The sequence below is a fragment of the Salvia miltiorrhiza genome, chromosome 3 (genome assembly GCF_028751815.1).
Source record: "Salvia miltiorrhiza cultivar Shanhuang (shh) chromosome 3, IMPLAD_Smil_shh, whole genome shotgun sequence".
Classification (NCBI taxonomy): Eukaryota; Viridiplantae; Streptophyta; class Magnoliopsida; order Lamiales; family Lamiaceae; genus Salvia; species Salvia miltiorrhiza.
In genome coordinates this window covers 833,697-850,857 of record NC_080389.1, presented here as the reverse complement: position 1 = coordinate 850,857, position 17,161 = coordinate 833,697, and the positions used below count along the sequence as shown (strand labels likewise).

The 17,161-nt window shown below is 38.0% G+C and overlaps 1 protein-coding gene across 1 annotated transcript in view; it reads right to left on the bottom strand.

Moving 5' to 3' along the window:
* The window catches only part of LOC131016908 (uncharacterized), a 1,184,262-nt gene that overhangs the window by 375,236 nt on the left and 791,865 nt on the right, over nucleotides 1–17,161 (bottom strand). The window lies entirely within an intron of this gene.

Below are 17,161 nucleotides of genomic sequence, written 5' to 3'. Positions count from 1 at the left end.
TTTTCTCTCTATAAATAATACTTCTCCCTCCCTCATTCATCACAACTCACTTCTTCTTCCTCCTACAATTTTTCTTGCAAAATATTATCTTCGTTCTTCCAAAAATGTCGTCACCCGAACATGATTCTACGCCCGATTCCGGCTAAATAGCTGAAAGGTTCATGGAGTTGGTTGAGTTGCAGAAACAAGTGCTTCAATCATACTGCCCCCAACCGGCGCCAGAGCCGACGCGTGTCAAACGTCCCCGATCATACGTCCACCGTGATCGTGAAGAGGCCCATGTACGTCTTATGCAAGACTACTTCATCGACAATCCAACGTACGACCCTACTTTTTTCCGGTGTCGTTTTCGCATGCAGAAGGAGCTGTTCTTGCTCATCGTCGAGGTTGTTCAAGGTGAAGATATTTTCTTCCATATGAGCACTGATGCACTCGGTCGAGATTCTCTTTCTCCTTTACAGAAATGCACGTCGGCTATCCGCCAATTAGCCACCGGGGTTAGTGCAGATGTTTTCGATGAGTATCTCAAAGTGGCCGACTCAACCGGGCGTGTATGCCTCAAGAAGTTCTGCAAGGCGGTCATACGGGCTTTTGGAGCCTATTACCTGCGCCGTCCAACGCCAGCTGACGTCCAACGCCTCTTTCATATGCACGAGACACGACACGGTTTTCCCGGGATGCTCAGGAGCTTAGACTGCATGTATTGGGCGTGGAAGAACTACGCAAAGGCGTGGCACGACGCCTACACACGCGGGGATCAAGGAGAGCCCACCTTGATATTGGAGGCCGTTGCATCCCACGATTTGTGGATTTGGCACGCCTTCTTCGGCGTCGCTGGTTCAAACAACGACATCAATGTACTGAATCGGTCGCCTTTCTTCTCCGACGTGTTAGGAGGAACTGCGGCGCCGATGGTCTTTCATGCCAACCAGCGCGAATACCGGATGGGCTACTACTTGTGTGACGACATATATCCGGAGTGGCGTTGCTTCGTCAAGAGTCCATCAATGGCAACCAATCCGAAGGAGGCAAGGTTCAAGAAGATGCAAGAATCGGTACAGAAGGATGTCGAACGCGCCTTCGGAGTCCTTCAAGCTCGGTGGGAAATCATTCGAAGTCCGGCGCGCAATTGGTACGTAGAGCACCTTAAGGACATCATGTTGTGTTGCATCATTCTCCACAACATGATTGTGGAGCACGAAGGTGAAGCGGCTGTCAATTGGAGAGATGATAACGGGGCGTCTAACAGTGCTTCGACGAAGAGTGCTGGACAAACACCGGTGTCCTTCGAGGAATATGTGTGAAGGGATACACTTCTCCGAGATAGACATCTACATGCTCAGCTCCGAAATGATTTGGTGGAGCACCTTTGGGCACGTTTCAGACCTCTATGGCCAGAGTAGTTAATTTTTAGGAATTGTTTTTATTTTATTTAAGTTTTATGTAATATTTAGGATTTTATAATTAATGCAATTTAAATTTGAAATAAATTGTGTTATTTAAATTTGAGCAATTAAATTTAAATGAAAAACATAAAAATCAAAACTAATGTTACCAAGTAGGCTATCAAGTAAGCCCAATGCAAACATGCTCTAAGATAACAATGTAGAACTAATCTATGCCCTTAATCAATAACATTTTAATGAACACGATTTAAAATTTATTATATTTTAATTTGCCTCTAATACCTATATTAGGAATAAAAAAACTATTATAGAAAAAAAACTATAGATCCATTAAAATTCACAACAAAGTTAAACTCAAAATGCGAAATTAGATAATCCATTCTAATTTTCCTCAATTCTCGTTCATTTTTATTTTTTATTTTTTAATCAATTTTCATATCCAAAAACCATTAAATATCTAAAAATCATTATACATCTAAAAACTATTAAATATCTAAAAATCTATATATTAGTATTCCACCGATCAATATAAATTTATCTATATCCATACACGAAAAATAGAAAATACATATATTTGTAATTTTGAGGTTGTGATGATTATTGTAATATTATACATTTATGCTTCATGATATCCAACTCTCCAATTTCAATTTAAAAACGTACTTGATTTACTTTAATATATATGACTTTGATGTTATTAATTCTATTTATATTCTCTAAAAAAAATATCTTCGACCTCATGGGCAGACCCATTTAGGTTCCAATGCATATAATACTTTTATTGGGTTAAAATAAAAATCACCCTTAGAACTAATCTATGCCCTTAATCAATAATATTTTAATGGACAAGATTTAAAATTTATTATATTTTAATTTGCCTCTAATACCTATATTAGGAATAAAAAAACTATTATAGAAAAAAACTGTAGATCCTTTAAAAATCACAACAAAGTTAAACTCAAAATGCGAAATTAGATAAGTATCCTTAATTATTAAATCTACAAAAAAACAACCTATGAAATAGGATTTAATCATATCACCGTTAGGATATGATTTATTTTGCTTTAATATATATATATATATATATATATATATATATATATTTTCATATCTAAAAATCATTATATTAATATTCTAACAAAATAAATTTTATCCTATGTGACGTCGTATACCGCTCCATTCTAATTTTCTTCAATTATCATTCATTTTTTTTTTTAAATTTTAATCAGTTTCTATATAAAAAAATTCATTAAATATCTAAAAATCAGTATATATCTAAAAACTATGAAATATCTAAAAATCATTATATTAATATTCCACAAATCAAGAAAAAATTATTTATATCCATAACGTAATTAATAATGCATTTGATATATAAATGTTTAAGAATAGAGCTATCTTAGCCCCTCCTAATGAGATGGTTGATAAGATAAATGATTACGTCATGTCTCTAATGTCTACCAAAGAAAAGATTTACCTAAGTTCAGATAACATTTGCAAAGAGGATGGACAAATTGACTTCGATGAACATGTATTCTCAGTTGAATATCTCGACACGATCAAGTGTTCAAGATTGTTGAGTCATGAAAATTGAAAGAGAAATGCATAATCACGCTTCTAAAAAATATGATCAATCTAATGAGTTTCGCAATGGCATTAGACTGATAGTAACTCAACTTGGGGAATACGTAAGTGAAGGCAAACTCATTTCAGGGGGGAAAAAAATGCGCGCAAGAAGTTTTCTATAGCTAGCTAGAATGATTACAATTTCATCGCAACTCACTAAATTTTCAATTCGGTTCCAGAGAAGGCAATTCTCTATGAGTGTTTGTTTTGCTATGTCGACAATAAATAAAAGTCATAGATAATCTCTTTCAAATGTAGGATTATACCTGTCGAAACCTATTTTTAGTTATGGACAACTCTACGCGACAATCTCAAAAGTCACTTAAAAAAGAGATCATACGCAAGACGCAACAACTAACATGGTGTATGATGAAATTTTCGATAGATTATAAGGTAATTGCAAATTCAATAATTTATTCAAACTTTTATAAAGTTTAAGTCATTAATTAGTGATATTATCTAATTTATTCTTTTCTTATTTTTGTTAGTTACTGGTTCCAACTATAATATAGTTACGTTTCAAACAATTGTTTCAATTTCTCTTTTAATATTTTTTTGAATCAAAACTCTGCTTACATATAAATTTCATAAGATATTTAAATTAGATCGGTCAATTTCAAATAAATATTATGATTTTTTTATTTTAAAATAATTTCATTAAATTTTTTGTTTTAGTGAAAAAAAATTATGAAACAAAAAATACATTAATAATTTCATAAATTTATATTTTAATAGACCCGTCGAATTTCGACGGGTCACGTACTAGTATTTTATTTATTTTATATTTATTTTGATTGGTCCATTAGGTAATTGTTTCGTAGTCTTTTTATTTGTTTGGAATTCTATCCTTCACCTTATTCCCTTAAAAAAAAATCATCTCTAGCCTTAATTAGAAAGCCGACTCATGTGATGCATATATTTGAATAAATAAATATAAATATTAAATAAAATCAAAATATTTATAAATAACAGATATATTTTAAAAAGAAAATAATTCACATCAATTACTCAATAAAATCTTGAATTTGAAAATATAATTTGTTAACTTTGTGTAAAGTGTAATGATAATTAATTTAAATAAATTTTAAAAATTATTTTATAATTAAAATTAGCATTAGGCATTATTACTATTATTATTATAGAGTAGACACGTTATAATAAATATAAAGATATTTTTATACATAAACATAATATATATATATATATATATATATATAATCTTATTGAAGAAGTATAAAATAAAATATTTTAAATTTTAGTTTTTTTATAACTTATTCGTTTTAAATTCATTTTTGATGATTTTTATACTATTAAATTTAAGATGTATTTTGAATGTTTTTTTATGAATCGAATTTGATAATGTTTAGAAATGAATTAAAATATACTCCATTAAAAAGGAAAAAAAATAGTAGAAAAATTGATGGGAGAAGTGAGAGAAAAAAAGATAGAAAAAATGGAGGGAAGAAACTCCTCTTTTATACTATATTATTATTATATTTGGATTTTAATTTTTTATTTATTTATTTTCAATCTAATTAATAATTAATTAACTAAATATTGCATTTCTTTCTTCTTCTTTCTATCCTATGACTTCACTGCATCATTAAATGAAGAATGCTAAATTATTTGATGATTTAGCATTCTCCAAATTATTTGATGATTTAGCCTTCTCTATTATATTCACAGTTACATCTTGTAATGAAGATTGAAGGGTTTGTGGAGATTTTTTTTTTATCAAAATCTGAAAATTGAGGAAATTGATGAAAATTTGAAATGTTAGCCCCTAGACCCATTGAATAGGCCCAATGGGCCCAAAGCCACCCAACAGAAAAAGGAGTGGGTTGGATCAGATTGCTAGAGAAAAATGAAAAATCAATATGAAAATGAAAAATCAATATGATAATGAAAAATGAAAAATCAATCTGAAAATAATCGATTGCACTACTTTGCTTGCTCTCTTTTTTTAGCCTTTAGGTGAGTTGGATGTTACAGTATGATAATGAAAAATTATACACTAATCTTCTGTCACACCCCAATTCTTGAATGCATAAATATAATCGAGGTGTGAATAATTCATAGAAATAAACAAGGGAAAATCCTTGTTAAAAACCGAAATAGGATAGAAAGTCGGGCTATGCCCCTTTGGATCACAAGTTTTGTTTCATGCTTCTGACAACCGACATTCATTAGCATAAATTTAGGAGTGAAGAGTCTGAGCTCGATCAAGTATATCATTTGAAATTTAACATGAAGATCTTAAGTTGGGAAAACAAAAGACCAAATATTATCTACTGCTACAGCGGAAGTCTTAAAAGGAAGTTGAACCCTAGCCTCAGCTCAGTCCTGTCAGCACCAGCCAGCCAACCTGAAAACATTTGAAAGTATATTTGGGCTAAGTACTAATGTACTCAGTGGGCATGCATTTTCTGAAACATTTCATATTTTCGTAAAGACAGTTTATCCAATCATAATTGACATAACTTAGAAGGTTTTAAATTGAAAGGACTTCTAAGCATGTTAAAATAATTTCTTTCATTTGTGCGCACATGTCACACTCCCTTTCTGTTACTCGCTATGATCCCGGACCTTTTAGCCACCGACGGATCTCTGTCTCCTGCTTACTTGAACTGAGGGCGTAACCCAAACAAGTTTACTTTGACCTCGGGACGCTACCCAGGCAGGCCTGATATTTCTCATGCTCCGGAACACATCCAGCCGAGCACCCTTATAACGCCTCTGGTTAGAGCCCGATGGAGATCTGTCACGACCGGCCTTAATTAGGGATAATTAAGCCGGGAAATCATGACTGGGGAAGGAAAATTAAGAAGCGGGTTTAGAAAGGGGCGTATGAAAGAATACTCAAAGAACTTGAATACGCGTGAAATATTCCTTAAAAAGGAAAAATGCATAGTTCGCATAAAAAGGGTACTCAAAGAACTTGTATACGCGCTATATTCCTTAAAAGGAAAAATGCATCGTTGGGGCTTGGCTAAAACATTATCAGAGTTTGCAACGGAAGGCGTAACTGAAATAATCAGTGTTTACAGCGGAATGCATAACTGAGATACATGTATGAAGACATGTATCCTTTCTGAGCCTACTTTAAGTTCGACAAAAACTCCACTCAGCAACACTTCATCGCCCATCACAGCTCAACCTGCACAATCATAAACATCGAAGGGCTAAGTACAAAAGTACTTAATGGGCAGTTGCCAAGCATATAACATAACAAAACACAACATCGCATAAGAGGCATAAGTTTCTTTCATATCCTTTGCTCATTAAACATTTCCAAATTCATAAACAGCATGAGCGCATTCTTCATCATTAACAATCATAAACACGCATCGTGTCGTGGAGAAGGCCTTCCCCAACGAACACGGGCATCGCGCCGTGAAGGGGGCCTCCCTCAGCGGTCACGGCATCGTACTATTGAGGGAGGCCTCCCCCAATAGACGCTGTAACACTGGCATACTGGCATCGCGCATACTGGCATCGCGCCGCTAGGGAGGCCTCCCTAAACGGACACGGGCATCGCGCCGTGAGGAAGGCCCTCCTCAGCGGACACGGCATCGGACTGTTGAGGGAGGCCTCCCCCAACAGACGCAAGCATCAATCATAAGCATAAACTTATCAGCGTAAAGCATTCAAGCGTAAATAAGCGTAAATTACATAGGCGTAAATAGTATAAATAGCATAGCGTAAATCATTTAACGTGCAGCATAATAAAGCTTAACTCATTTAAGCGTAATAAAGCATACCACACTTGAAGATCCAATTTACATTTTAAAGCATAACACTTGCATAGCATTTTATTTACGCGTAAGAAATTGCCCACCTGATAGCAAAGTTTTGCTAAGGTACTCTAACTCCTTGTGTAGTTCTTACTCTCGCGCTTGACCTTAATCACGAGAATATAAAATAAGACATTGCCTCGAGAAAAATTCTTAATTAATGAGAAAGCGTAATTTAACTATGCATGAATCTGGTATGCATGAACTAATATTCTGAGCGATAATCGGAAATTCTACTATTAATCCTCGTTAATAGATTTAACTAATTCTCATCTAACGCGGTCGAATAAAGCTGTGATTCTTCCTTTCCCATCGGAATATTCTAATTGTAAAATAAATCTCGCCTTTGTACTCGATCGAAAATAAAGGACTAACTCAGCTTAAAACGAGGTGTGACCTTGTAGAAATTATCGGGCTTTTCGATAGAAGCATCATTACTAGCGTAACCTCAAATAATTAATAGGCTCAAAAGAGAGTAGCCAATTAATTAAATAAACCAGTGGCTTAAATGAAATAAACAATAATGGCTTGCTTTAAAGCCGGAAGTCCAAAAACATTAATTAATAAACTGGGCGGCTCATTACTGATAAATAATTGGGCTCCATCAAAAATTGATACTGCTAGGCTTAGCTCAAAGGAGTAACTTCAGCTCAAGCTTTAAAAGAATTAAAGCCCAACTTAAAAAGTCTTCGACCCAAAACAATTAAAATAGGGGTCCAAATAATAATTAATGTGGACTGAAAAGAATTAATCTTAGCCCAGAAAGGCAATTTAATCGGCCCAAATAATGAATTAAACTGGCCCAACGAAATATAAATGGGATTAGAATAATAGCCCATCATAAAATAAGCATCAGCCCAACTCCTTAAATAAATCAAGCCCAAAACACTTAAAATCTGTAGCCCACATAAAAAGAAGGCCCAGTTCGAGTTTAACATAAGGAAAAGCCCAAACAATTAAAAAGACATCAAGCCCAACTCTCTCTCTCTCCCAACTCTCGGCCCTGTTCTCTTTCTCTCTCTCTCGGAGCCGCTCGCCCCTCTTCTTCAAAGCTTACGCTCGGCCACCTCTCAAATCCGGCCGGCTTCCTCTTCCTCGGCCGTTCAGCGGCCATCTGCTTTGGTTGGCTTCGATCGGCGACGAGTTTACCCCGGTGCCGTTCTCTCTCTGTTCTTCAGTTCACCCGTGGAACCCAAAATCGAGCCCTAGAATCTGGAACACCGCTGCTGCTCCTTCGCCCGGAATCCGGCGATTCAGCCGGCGTTGGCCGCACTCATTTCTCCCCTCATCTCAACCATGGAATCGGTGGGCGCCGGCCTCTCTCTCTTTCGGCCAAGATCTGATCAGCGTCAACTGCGTTCTGTAAATCCGGCGATTTACAGTCGCCGTCCAGTTCTCTGTCCGTCAATCGGTGAACCGACGTCGTCTCGGTCCCGGTGTCCGGCAGTCCGCCACCACTCAACCTAAAGCTAAGTTTCGAATCTCCGTCTCCCTTCTTTTCGTCGTGTGGTTGAGTTTCAATATGAGTATAGATTTCCTCGAGTAAGAATCTAGTACTTAGCACTCTATGTGTGTGAGCATGCTATAGCAAGTCTATAATCGATTCATGAGCTAAGGTGTTCTCTTTTCCATTTGCGTGTGAAGCATAATGACGTTCTATGCATAATTGATCGTGCTTGAGGATGCTAGATGCGTATGTTGAGAGGGTGACTGAGATAGTGTAAATACCTTGATGTATAAAAGTTGGTTGTCTGTTGTTGCTGAGTTATATGAACTGGAACGACTGAACTGAATAGATCGAATTGTTCCTTTAAATAACTGTAAGATATAATTGGAAAGAGATGATGAATCAAGGCTACTCTTACCTTAAAGTTTGGCAGAGAAATGAATGAATGTTTTAACTTGCTTTTCGGATACGGCGTGTCGAATGAACTGGAACTGAAATTGGTGTTGTTGTTTCAGTAATTGCAGGTGAACTAATCAAGGAAAGAAAGCATTGAAGCCAAGCCTTACCTTGAAAGCTTCGTCCGAAATGAGCTGGGGTTGTTCTTTGGTACTTTGTGAATGAAAATTTGCATATGTTGGGTGATTAGCATTAATAGAGGATTGGCGTTGCATACTTGAGTGTGGTGGGGAAGGGAGTGTAGTGGTGGGGATAGTATAAAGGAGTGGAGTTGGTGGAGTGGAGTTGGTGGTTTAAGAGGTGGGGAGCAAAGCTTGGTGGACAGCCCACTTATTTCTTTCTACTAGCTTTACACTTTTATGCAAAGAGTTAGTGGCTGAGTAGGCCACGTAGAGTCTACAGCTTTTGTAATATACTAGACGATTTTTCCCAAGCTGGGAACTAGTCTGTAATCTGTGAACTGTAAATAAATACTGGCTTCGATTTTCAATCATCGCATTTCTGTATCCGTTTAGTATCTGCTTCCTTGTTTCCAATATTGAAAAACTATAATATGACTTAAATCCGTAGATTTAATCTACGTTGCAGTCGGAATAATTCCTCGACTTCTAGTAGCACTAATAAAATATAACTACTTCTGTTTTTCGATTAATAAATAACATGACTTTGCTAAGTCAGTTATAACTTGGAAATAATAATTATTGAATGGCTCAATAATCCTCGTCGCGTTTTTCTCATAAAAGTATAAAGCTAAAATAATAACTCTGTCTCTGATAAAAAAAATCAGAACCATAAACTGGATTCATTTATAAAAATTGCATTTACTAATTTTAATCATAATTAAAAGAGCGGGCTACTACATACTACCCCTCTTAACAAAAATTTCGTCCCGAAATTTGCATATCTCTGCTAAAACAGTTCGGGATATTTTTCCTTCATCTTGTCTTCAAGTTCCCACGTAGCTTCTCTTGTCTGCGGTGTCTCCATAAGATTTTCGCTGATGTGATTGAGGCTGATTTCGCAAGTGTCTACGTATTGCTGGCAACGGGTGCGGGTGTTCTCAATTGCTGAACCTCGTTATCTGTTGGGGCATTGCGTGGAGTAGTGACCCTTTTGTCCACAATTGTAACAACCGTTAATTCCAGTCCGACAGACACTCCTATGCATCTTACCACAATTTGGGCAAGGTAAAACTCCTTTCTGACCTTGGTTACCCCCAGTTGACTTGAGGTTAGTCTGTGCCTCGTACCTTGGTTGAATAAACTGTTCGGCCCGTTCATTTTCTTGCCACACTTTCTTACTGGTCTGATTGATATTGTCTTCGTTGTTGTCCCACTTGCGCTTCCCTTTGAGAGTATGTGAGACTGCTGGTAAGTCGTTTGGCGTCGAGATAAATGGTGAGGCTAACTTGTCCGACGGCATTGCAGCTTCAATGTCAAGTGCCCTGTTCAGAGACTCCGTGTATGAGAGTCCTCCGTGGCTTGCTAGAGCCATCTTAATTTCGTAGCGCAGTCCGGCACAAAATTTCTCTGCCATCTTCTCCTCTGTGTCTACTTGTTGTGGAGCAAACCTCGACAGGTTGCAGAATTCCTTGTCGTATTCAACCACAGATTTCTTTCCTTGCTTTAACTCGTAGAACTCAGCTTCTTTCTTCTTCCTATAGCTTTTCGGAATATATTTATCATATAATCCTGTCTTAAAATCTTCCCAAGTATAACTTGCCCATTGTTCAGGTGTCAGAATTTTTCGTCGTGCTTCCCACCAGAAGTCAGCCGATCCTGTTAGTTGGAAAGAGACGCAAGATAAGCGCTCCTCATCAGTACAACGTAGGAAGTTGAAAATGCGTTCCATTGCACGCACCCAAATCTCAGCTTCAGCCGGTTCACTCGTTCCGTCAAGCGTAGGTGGATTTTGCCTTAAAAAGAGTTCTTCGACTCTCCTAGTTGGGGGCGGAGGGGATGGGTTATGTCCTCGAGCATCTTGTGGTTCTTCGGGTACAGCGTTACGGTTTCTGCGATTGTTATTGTTTCTCGCATGGCGTCCTCTCTTAGGCGGCATTCTGATAGCAGGGATGTGTCAATTAGTACACTCTAGTATAGTCTAATACAAACCTCTAAAGAATTCTTGTAAAGGTCAACTTATTATAACTTGTAAACAAGTCATAACTCCAATGACAACATTGATGTAGTAAGCTCTAAGGGTCCTTAGCATCTCATATCCATGAGTCATATCAATTCTTAAGCATATAATATCTCATCATCTAAATTGGATACTTAAGCATAAGTCATGGAGATTCATAGCGGCTATAAAATCATGAGCTTAAGAAAAAATTTATTCTATACGTATCACTTATCTTGCTGCCTTCACTATAGCCACCAAAAGATACAATCTAATTTCTTCTATGTTTGCTTCTATGTTCTGTCGTAGTGGTGATCTCATATCTTAATAGCTCTATGTTCATAGGGATTCATTCCATAGGCATACTTAATCGTGCTTGCGTAAATCATTTCATTCAATAACAACTTAACATAGCTATTAACAGTTACTCACTTTGTTATTACGATAATTCTCACTTTTTGTAAACATTAACTCAAAACTTGGAAGAGCATACCATTCTGCTTCGTTGAGTGTGATGCGATGAAGTGCTGAGCTTTGTCGATTGAACTCTAGACACTTTAGTGATCCATTCTAAGTTTGGCTTAAATGAACTCTTAGGCTCAGAGCAAACGAACTGCTCTGATACCACTCTGTCACGACCGGCCTTAATTAGGGATAATTAAGCCGGGAAATCATGACTGGGGAAGGGAAATTAAGAAGCGGGTTTAGAAAGGGGCGTATGAAAGAATACTCAAAGAACTTGAATACGCGTGAAATATTCCTTAAAAAGGAAAAATGCATAGTTCGCATAAAAAGGGTACTCAAAGAACTTGTATACGCGCTATATTCCTTAAAAGGAAAAAGGCATCGTTGGGGCTTGGCTAAAACATTATCAGAGTTTGCAACGGAAGGCGTAACTGAAATAATCAGTGTTTACAGCGGAATGCATAACTGAGATACATGTATGAAGACATGTATCCTTTCTGAGCCTACTTTAAGTTCGACAAAAACTCCACTCAGCAACACTTCATCGCCCATCACAGCTCAACCTGCACAATCATAAACATCGAAGGGCTAAGTACAAAAGTACTTAGTGGGCAGTTGCCAAGCATATAACATAACAAAACACAACATCGCATAAGAGGCATAAGTTTCTTTCATATCCTTTGCTCATTAAACATTTCCAAATTCATAAACAGCATGAGCGCATTCTTCATCATTAACAATCATAAACACGCATCGTGTCGTGGAGAAGGCCTTCCCCAACGAACACGGGCATCGCGCCGTGAAGGGGGCCTCCCTCAGCGGTCACGGCATCGTACTATTGAGGGAGGCCTCCCCCAATAGACGCTGTAACACTGGCATACTGGCATCGCGCATACTGGCATCGCGCCGCTAGGGAGGCCTCCCTAAACGGACACGGGCATCGCGCCGTGAGGAAGGCCCTCCTCAGCGGACACGGCATCGTACTGTTGAGGGAGGCCTCCCCCAACAGACGCAAGCATCAATCATAAGCATAAACTTATCAGCGTAAAGCATTCAAGCGTAAATAAGCGTAAATTACATAGGCGTAAATAGTATAAATAGCATAGCGTAAATCATTTAACGTGCAGCATAATAAAGCTTAACTCATTTAAGCGTAATAAAGCATACCACACTTGAAGATCCAATTTACATTTTAAAGCATAACACTTGCATAGCATTTTATTTACGCGTAAGAAATTGCCCACCTGATAGCAAAGTTTTGCTAAGGTACTCTAACTCCTTGTGTAGTTCTTACTCTCGCGCTTGACCTTAATCACGAGAATATAAAATAAGACATTGCCTCGAGAAAAATTCTTAATTAATGAGAAAGCGTAATTTAACTATGCATGAATCTGGTATGCATGAACTAATATTCTGAGCGATAATCGGAAATTCTACTATTAATCCTCGTTAATAGATTTAACTAATTCTCATCTAACGCGGTCGAATAAAGCTGTGATTCTTCCTTTCCCATCGGAATATTCTAATTGTAAAATAAATCTCGCCTTTGTACTCGATCGAAAATAAAGGACTAACTCAGCTTAAAACGAGGTGTGACCTTGTAGAAATTATCGGGCTTTTCGATAGAAGCATCATTACTAGCGTAACCTCAAATAATTAATAGGCTCAAAAGAGAGTAGCCAATTAATTAAATAAACCAGTGGCTTAAATGAAATAAACAATAATGGCTTGCTTTAAAGCCGGAAGTCCAAAAACATTAATTAATAAACTGGGCGGCTCATTACTGATAAATAATTGGGCTCCATCAAAAATTGATACTGCTAGGCTTAGCTCAAAGGAGTAACTTCAGCTCAAGCTTTAAAAGAATTAAAGCCCAACTTAAAAAGTCTTCGACCCAAAACAATTAAAATAGGGGTCCAAATAATAATTAATGTGGACTGAAAAGAATTAATCTTAGCCCAGAAAGGCAATTTAATCGGCCCAAATAATGAATTAAACTGGCCCAACGAAATATAAATGGGATTAGAATAATAGCCCATCATAAAATAAGCATCAGCCCAACTCCTTAAATAAATCAAGCCCAAAACACTTAAAATCTGTAGCCCACATAAAAAGAAGGCCCAGTTCGAGTTTAACATAAGGAAAAGCCCAAACAATTAAAAAGACATCAAGCCCAACTCTCTCTCTCTCCCAACTCTCGGCCCTGTTCTCTTTCTCTCTCTCTCGGAGCCGCTCGCCCCTCTTCTTCAAAGCTTACGCTCGGCCACCTCTCAAATCCGGCCGGCTTCCTCTTCCTCGGCCGTTCAGCGGCCATCTGCTTTGGTTGGCTTCGACCGGCGACGAGTTTACCCCCGTGCCATTCTCTCTCTGTTCTTCAGTTCACCCGTGGAACCCAAAATCGAGCCCTAGAAACTGGAACACCGCTGCTGCTCCTTCGCCCGGAATCCGGCGATTCAGCTGGCGTTGGCCGCACTCATTTCTCCCCTCATCTCAACCATGGAATCGGTGGGCGCCGACCTCTCTCTCTTTCGGCCAAGATCTGATCAGCGTCAACTGCGTTCTGTAAATCCGGCGATTTACAGTCGCCGTCCAGTTCTCTGTCCGTCAATCGGTGAACCGACGTCGTCTCGGTCCCGGTGTCCGGCAGTCCGCCACCACTCAACCTAAAGCTAAGTTTCGAATCTCCGTCTCCCTTCTTTTCGTCGTGTGGTTGAGTTTCAATATGAGTATAGATTTCCTCGAGTAAGAATCTAGTACTTAGCACTCTATGTGTGTGAGCATGCTATAGCAAGTCTATAATCGATTCATGAGCTAAGGTGTTCTCTTTTCCATTTGCGTGTGAAGCATAATGACGTTCTATGCATAATTGATCATGCTTGAGGATGCTAGATGCGTATGTTGAGAGGGTGACTGAGATAGTGTAAATACCTTGATGTATAAAAGTTGGTTGTCTGTTGTTGCTGAGTTATATGAACTGGAACGACTGAACTGAATAGATCGAATTGTTCCTTTAAATAACTGTAAGATATAATTGGAAAGAGATGATGAATCAAGGCTACTCTTACCTTAAAGTTTGACAGAGAAATGAATGAATGTTTTAACTTGCTTTTCGGATACGGCGTGTCGAATGAACTGGAACTGAAATTGGTGTTGTTGTTTCAGTAATTGCAGGTGAACTAATCAAGGAAAGAAAGCATTGAAGCCAAGCCTTACCTTGAAAGCTTCGTCCGAAATGAGCTGGGGTTGTTCTTTGGTATTTTGTGAATGAAAATTTGCATATGTTGGGTGATTAGCATTAATAGAGGATTGGCGTTGCATACTTGAGTGTGGTGGGGAAGGGAGTGTAGTGGTGGGGATAGTATAAAGGAGTGGAGTTGGTGGAGTGGAGTTGGTGGTTTAAGAGGTGGGGAGCAAAGCTTGGTGGACAGCCCACTTATTTCTTTCTACTAGCTTTACACTTTTATGCAAAGAGTTAGTGGCTGAGTAGGCCACGTAGAGTCTACAGCTTTTGTAATATACTAGACGATTTTTCCCAAGCTGGGAACTAGTCTGTAATCTGTGAACTGTAAATAAATACTGGCTTCGATTTTCAATCATCGCATTTCTGTATCCGTTTAGTATCTGCTTCCTTGTTTCCAATATTGAAAAACTATAATATGACTTAAATCCGTAGATTTAATCTACGTTGCAGTCGGAATAATTCCTCGACTTCTAGTAGCACTAATAAAATATAACTACTTCTGTTTTTCGATTAATAAATAACATGACTTTGCTAAGTCAGTTATAACTTGGAAATAATAATTATTGAATGGCTCAATAATCCTCGTCGCGTTTTTCTCATACGTTATAAAAGTATAAAACTAAAATAATAACTCTGTCTCTGATAAAAAAAATCAGAACCATAAACTGGATTCATTTATAAAAATTGCATTTACTAATTTTAATCATAATTAAAAGAGCGGGCTACTACAAGATCAACCCACCGAGTCAACTAACAAGTGTACACAATTCTCAAAACAACGTATTAGTTCATAAGAGAACCTCAATTGATTAACTGTGCGAGCCTTAAACAGAGCAGAGTGCACATAAACATTTTATTGGATAAACAGTTTTCATTTCGTTGAATAAATAATTTGCATTTAAATGAAACATTTAGAGCTTAATAACTCAATCATACTTTATACATTTTGAAAGTAAGCCCACCTGGATAGGCAAAGCCTGAAGATCATAATCACATAAACTCATCTTGGGAAAGCAGCGCTAAACCCCTTGATCCACAAAGCCTACAAGAAATCTATAGTCTTAATAGGTCTCCTGAATCTAATCTTAAGTAATGGTGAAGTGCTTAACATTCTATGATCCACTTAGCCGGGTTTTCAAAATTTAATAAATAAATAATTGAAAATTAGCTCTCGAGTCAAGGACACCAACAATATCCTTACTCAATTTTCTTTAGTAATTGGATTTTCAAATGAAACCAATTAAATTATAAATACTTTTATTGCATAATGCAAATGCAATACATGTCATGCTTTAAACATATGATAAATAATTTACTTAAAATATGCACATAATAATAAATTAAATATTATTATGCAAATTAAAAATAATTAATCAAACTTAATAAGTCTAATTAATTAAAATAGTATAGTTCCTTTAAATTAGAAATATGCACAAGCCCAATTGATTAAAAGAGCCGGCCCAGCTGAAATAAAAGAATAGCCCAATTGAAAATTAAAACAAAGGCCCAAAGAACCCAACGCCTCAAACCCTTCTCCCTCTTTTCTTCACAGATCGGAATCCTCTCTCTCTCTCACAAAATCCACTCGTCCCTCTCACACAATTCGCTCGCCCTCTCTCCCTCAGCTCTGCCAGAGATCCGCCCCTCCACCATCGAAATCCACCGCCGTCTGAGCTCCCTCCCCTTCACTCAACCGGCCGACAGCAGCAGCAGCAGCCGCCGCTCCATTTTCCTCTTAAGCGACGACGAGGCGCCGCCACTTCCCTCGGTCTCCCTCCCTATATTTTCCGGCGACAGCAACCCACGGCCGCCGCCGTCCTCCGCTCAGCCCCAGCCCAGACTAGACCAGACCAGACAACACCCCAATCTCCCTCTCACAACACGACACCCCTCTCTTTCTCCCTCTGATCTCCAGCAACCGCGGCGGAGCCACGGCCGCCAGCCGATGAAACAGACTACCGCCGGTTCTCCCCCGGCTCTATCTTAAACCTCTCGCTTGGCCAGACAGTAGCGGCACTGACGCCGTGTCCCCCCTCCCTCTCCATCTCCCGTCTCTATTTAATCAGCAAGGTAACTCTCTCTCTTACCCGACTCGACACAACAGGCCAAAGTTGAAAGTAAACTCATAAAAATTCTTTCTTTAAATCCTTCAAACTTGTATAACAGAGTATAGTACAGCTCCCATTCAAAAATATACATATATATACATAAATTATGAGATGGTTATGCTCATATGATATGTCATGAATCTACTGCTTAACAACGTGTATAAACTTGTGTGGTTTGCTGAAATAAGAAATGAGAGGTGTTTTAATCATATGCAAAAAGGAAAGAGGTATGGGAGTTCAAGATGAAACCTTTAAAACGATCTGTACTTGCTGGTGTTCTCTTGGGTTAGTTTTCAAGTCCTACTTCTCTTGTCTTTGGTGGAAGGGATTGGGCAGATGGAATTTACTGAAATATATTTCATGTTGTTCTTTAATGAACAGAGGATGAAACATGAAGGAAAGATGGAGGAGATTCAAGCAAAGGTTACCTTGAATGCTAGCAGGAAACGAGTGGAAGTCCCTGCTCTTCTCGTGGAGTTCTCGGTGTAGAATGGTGAAGT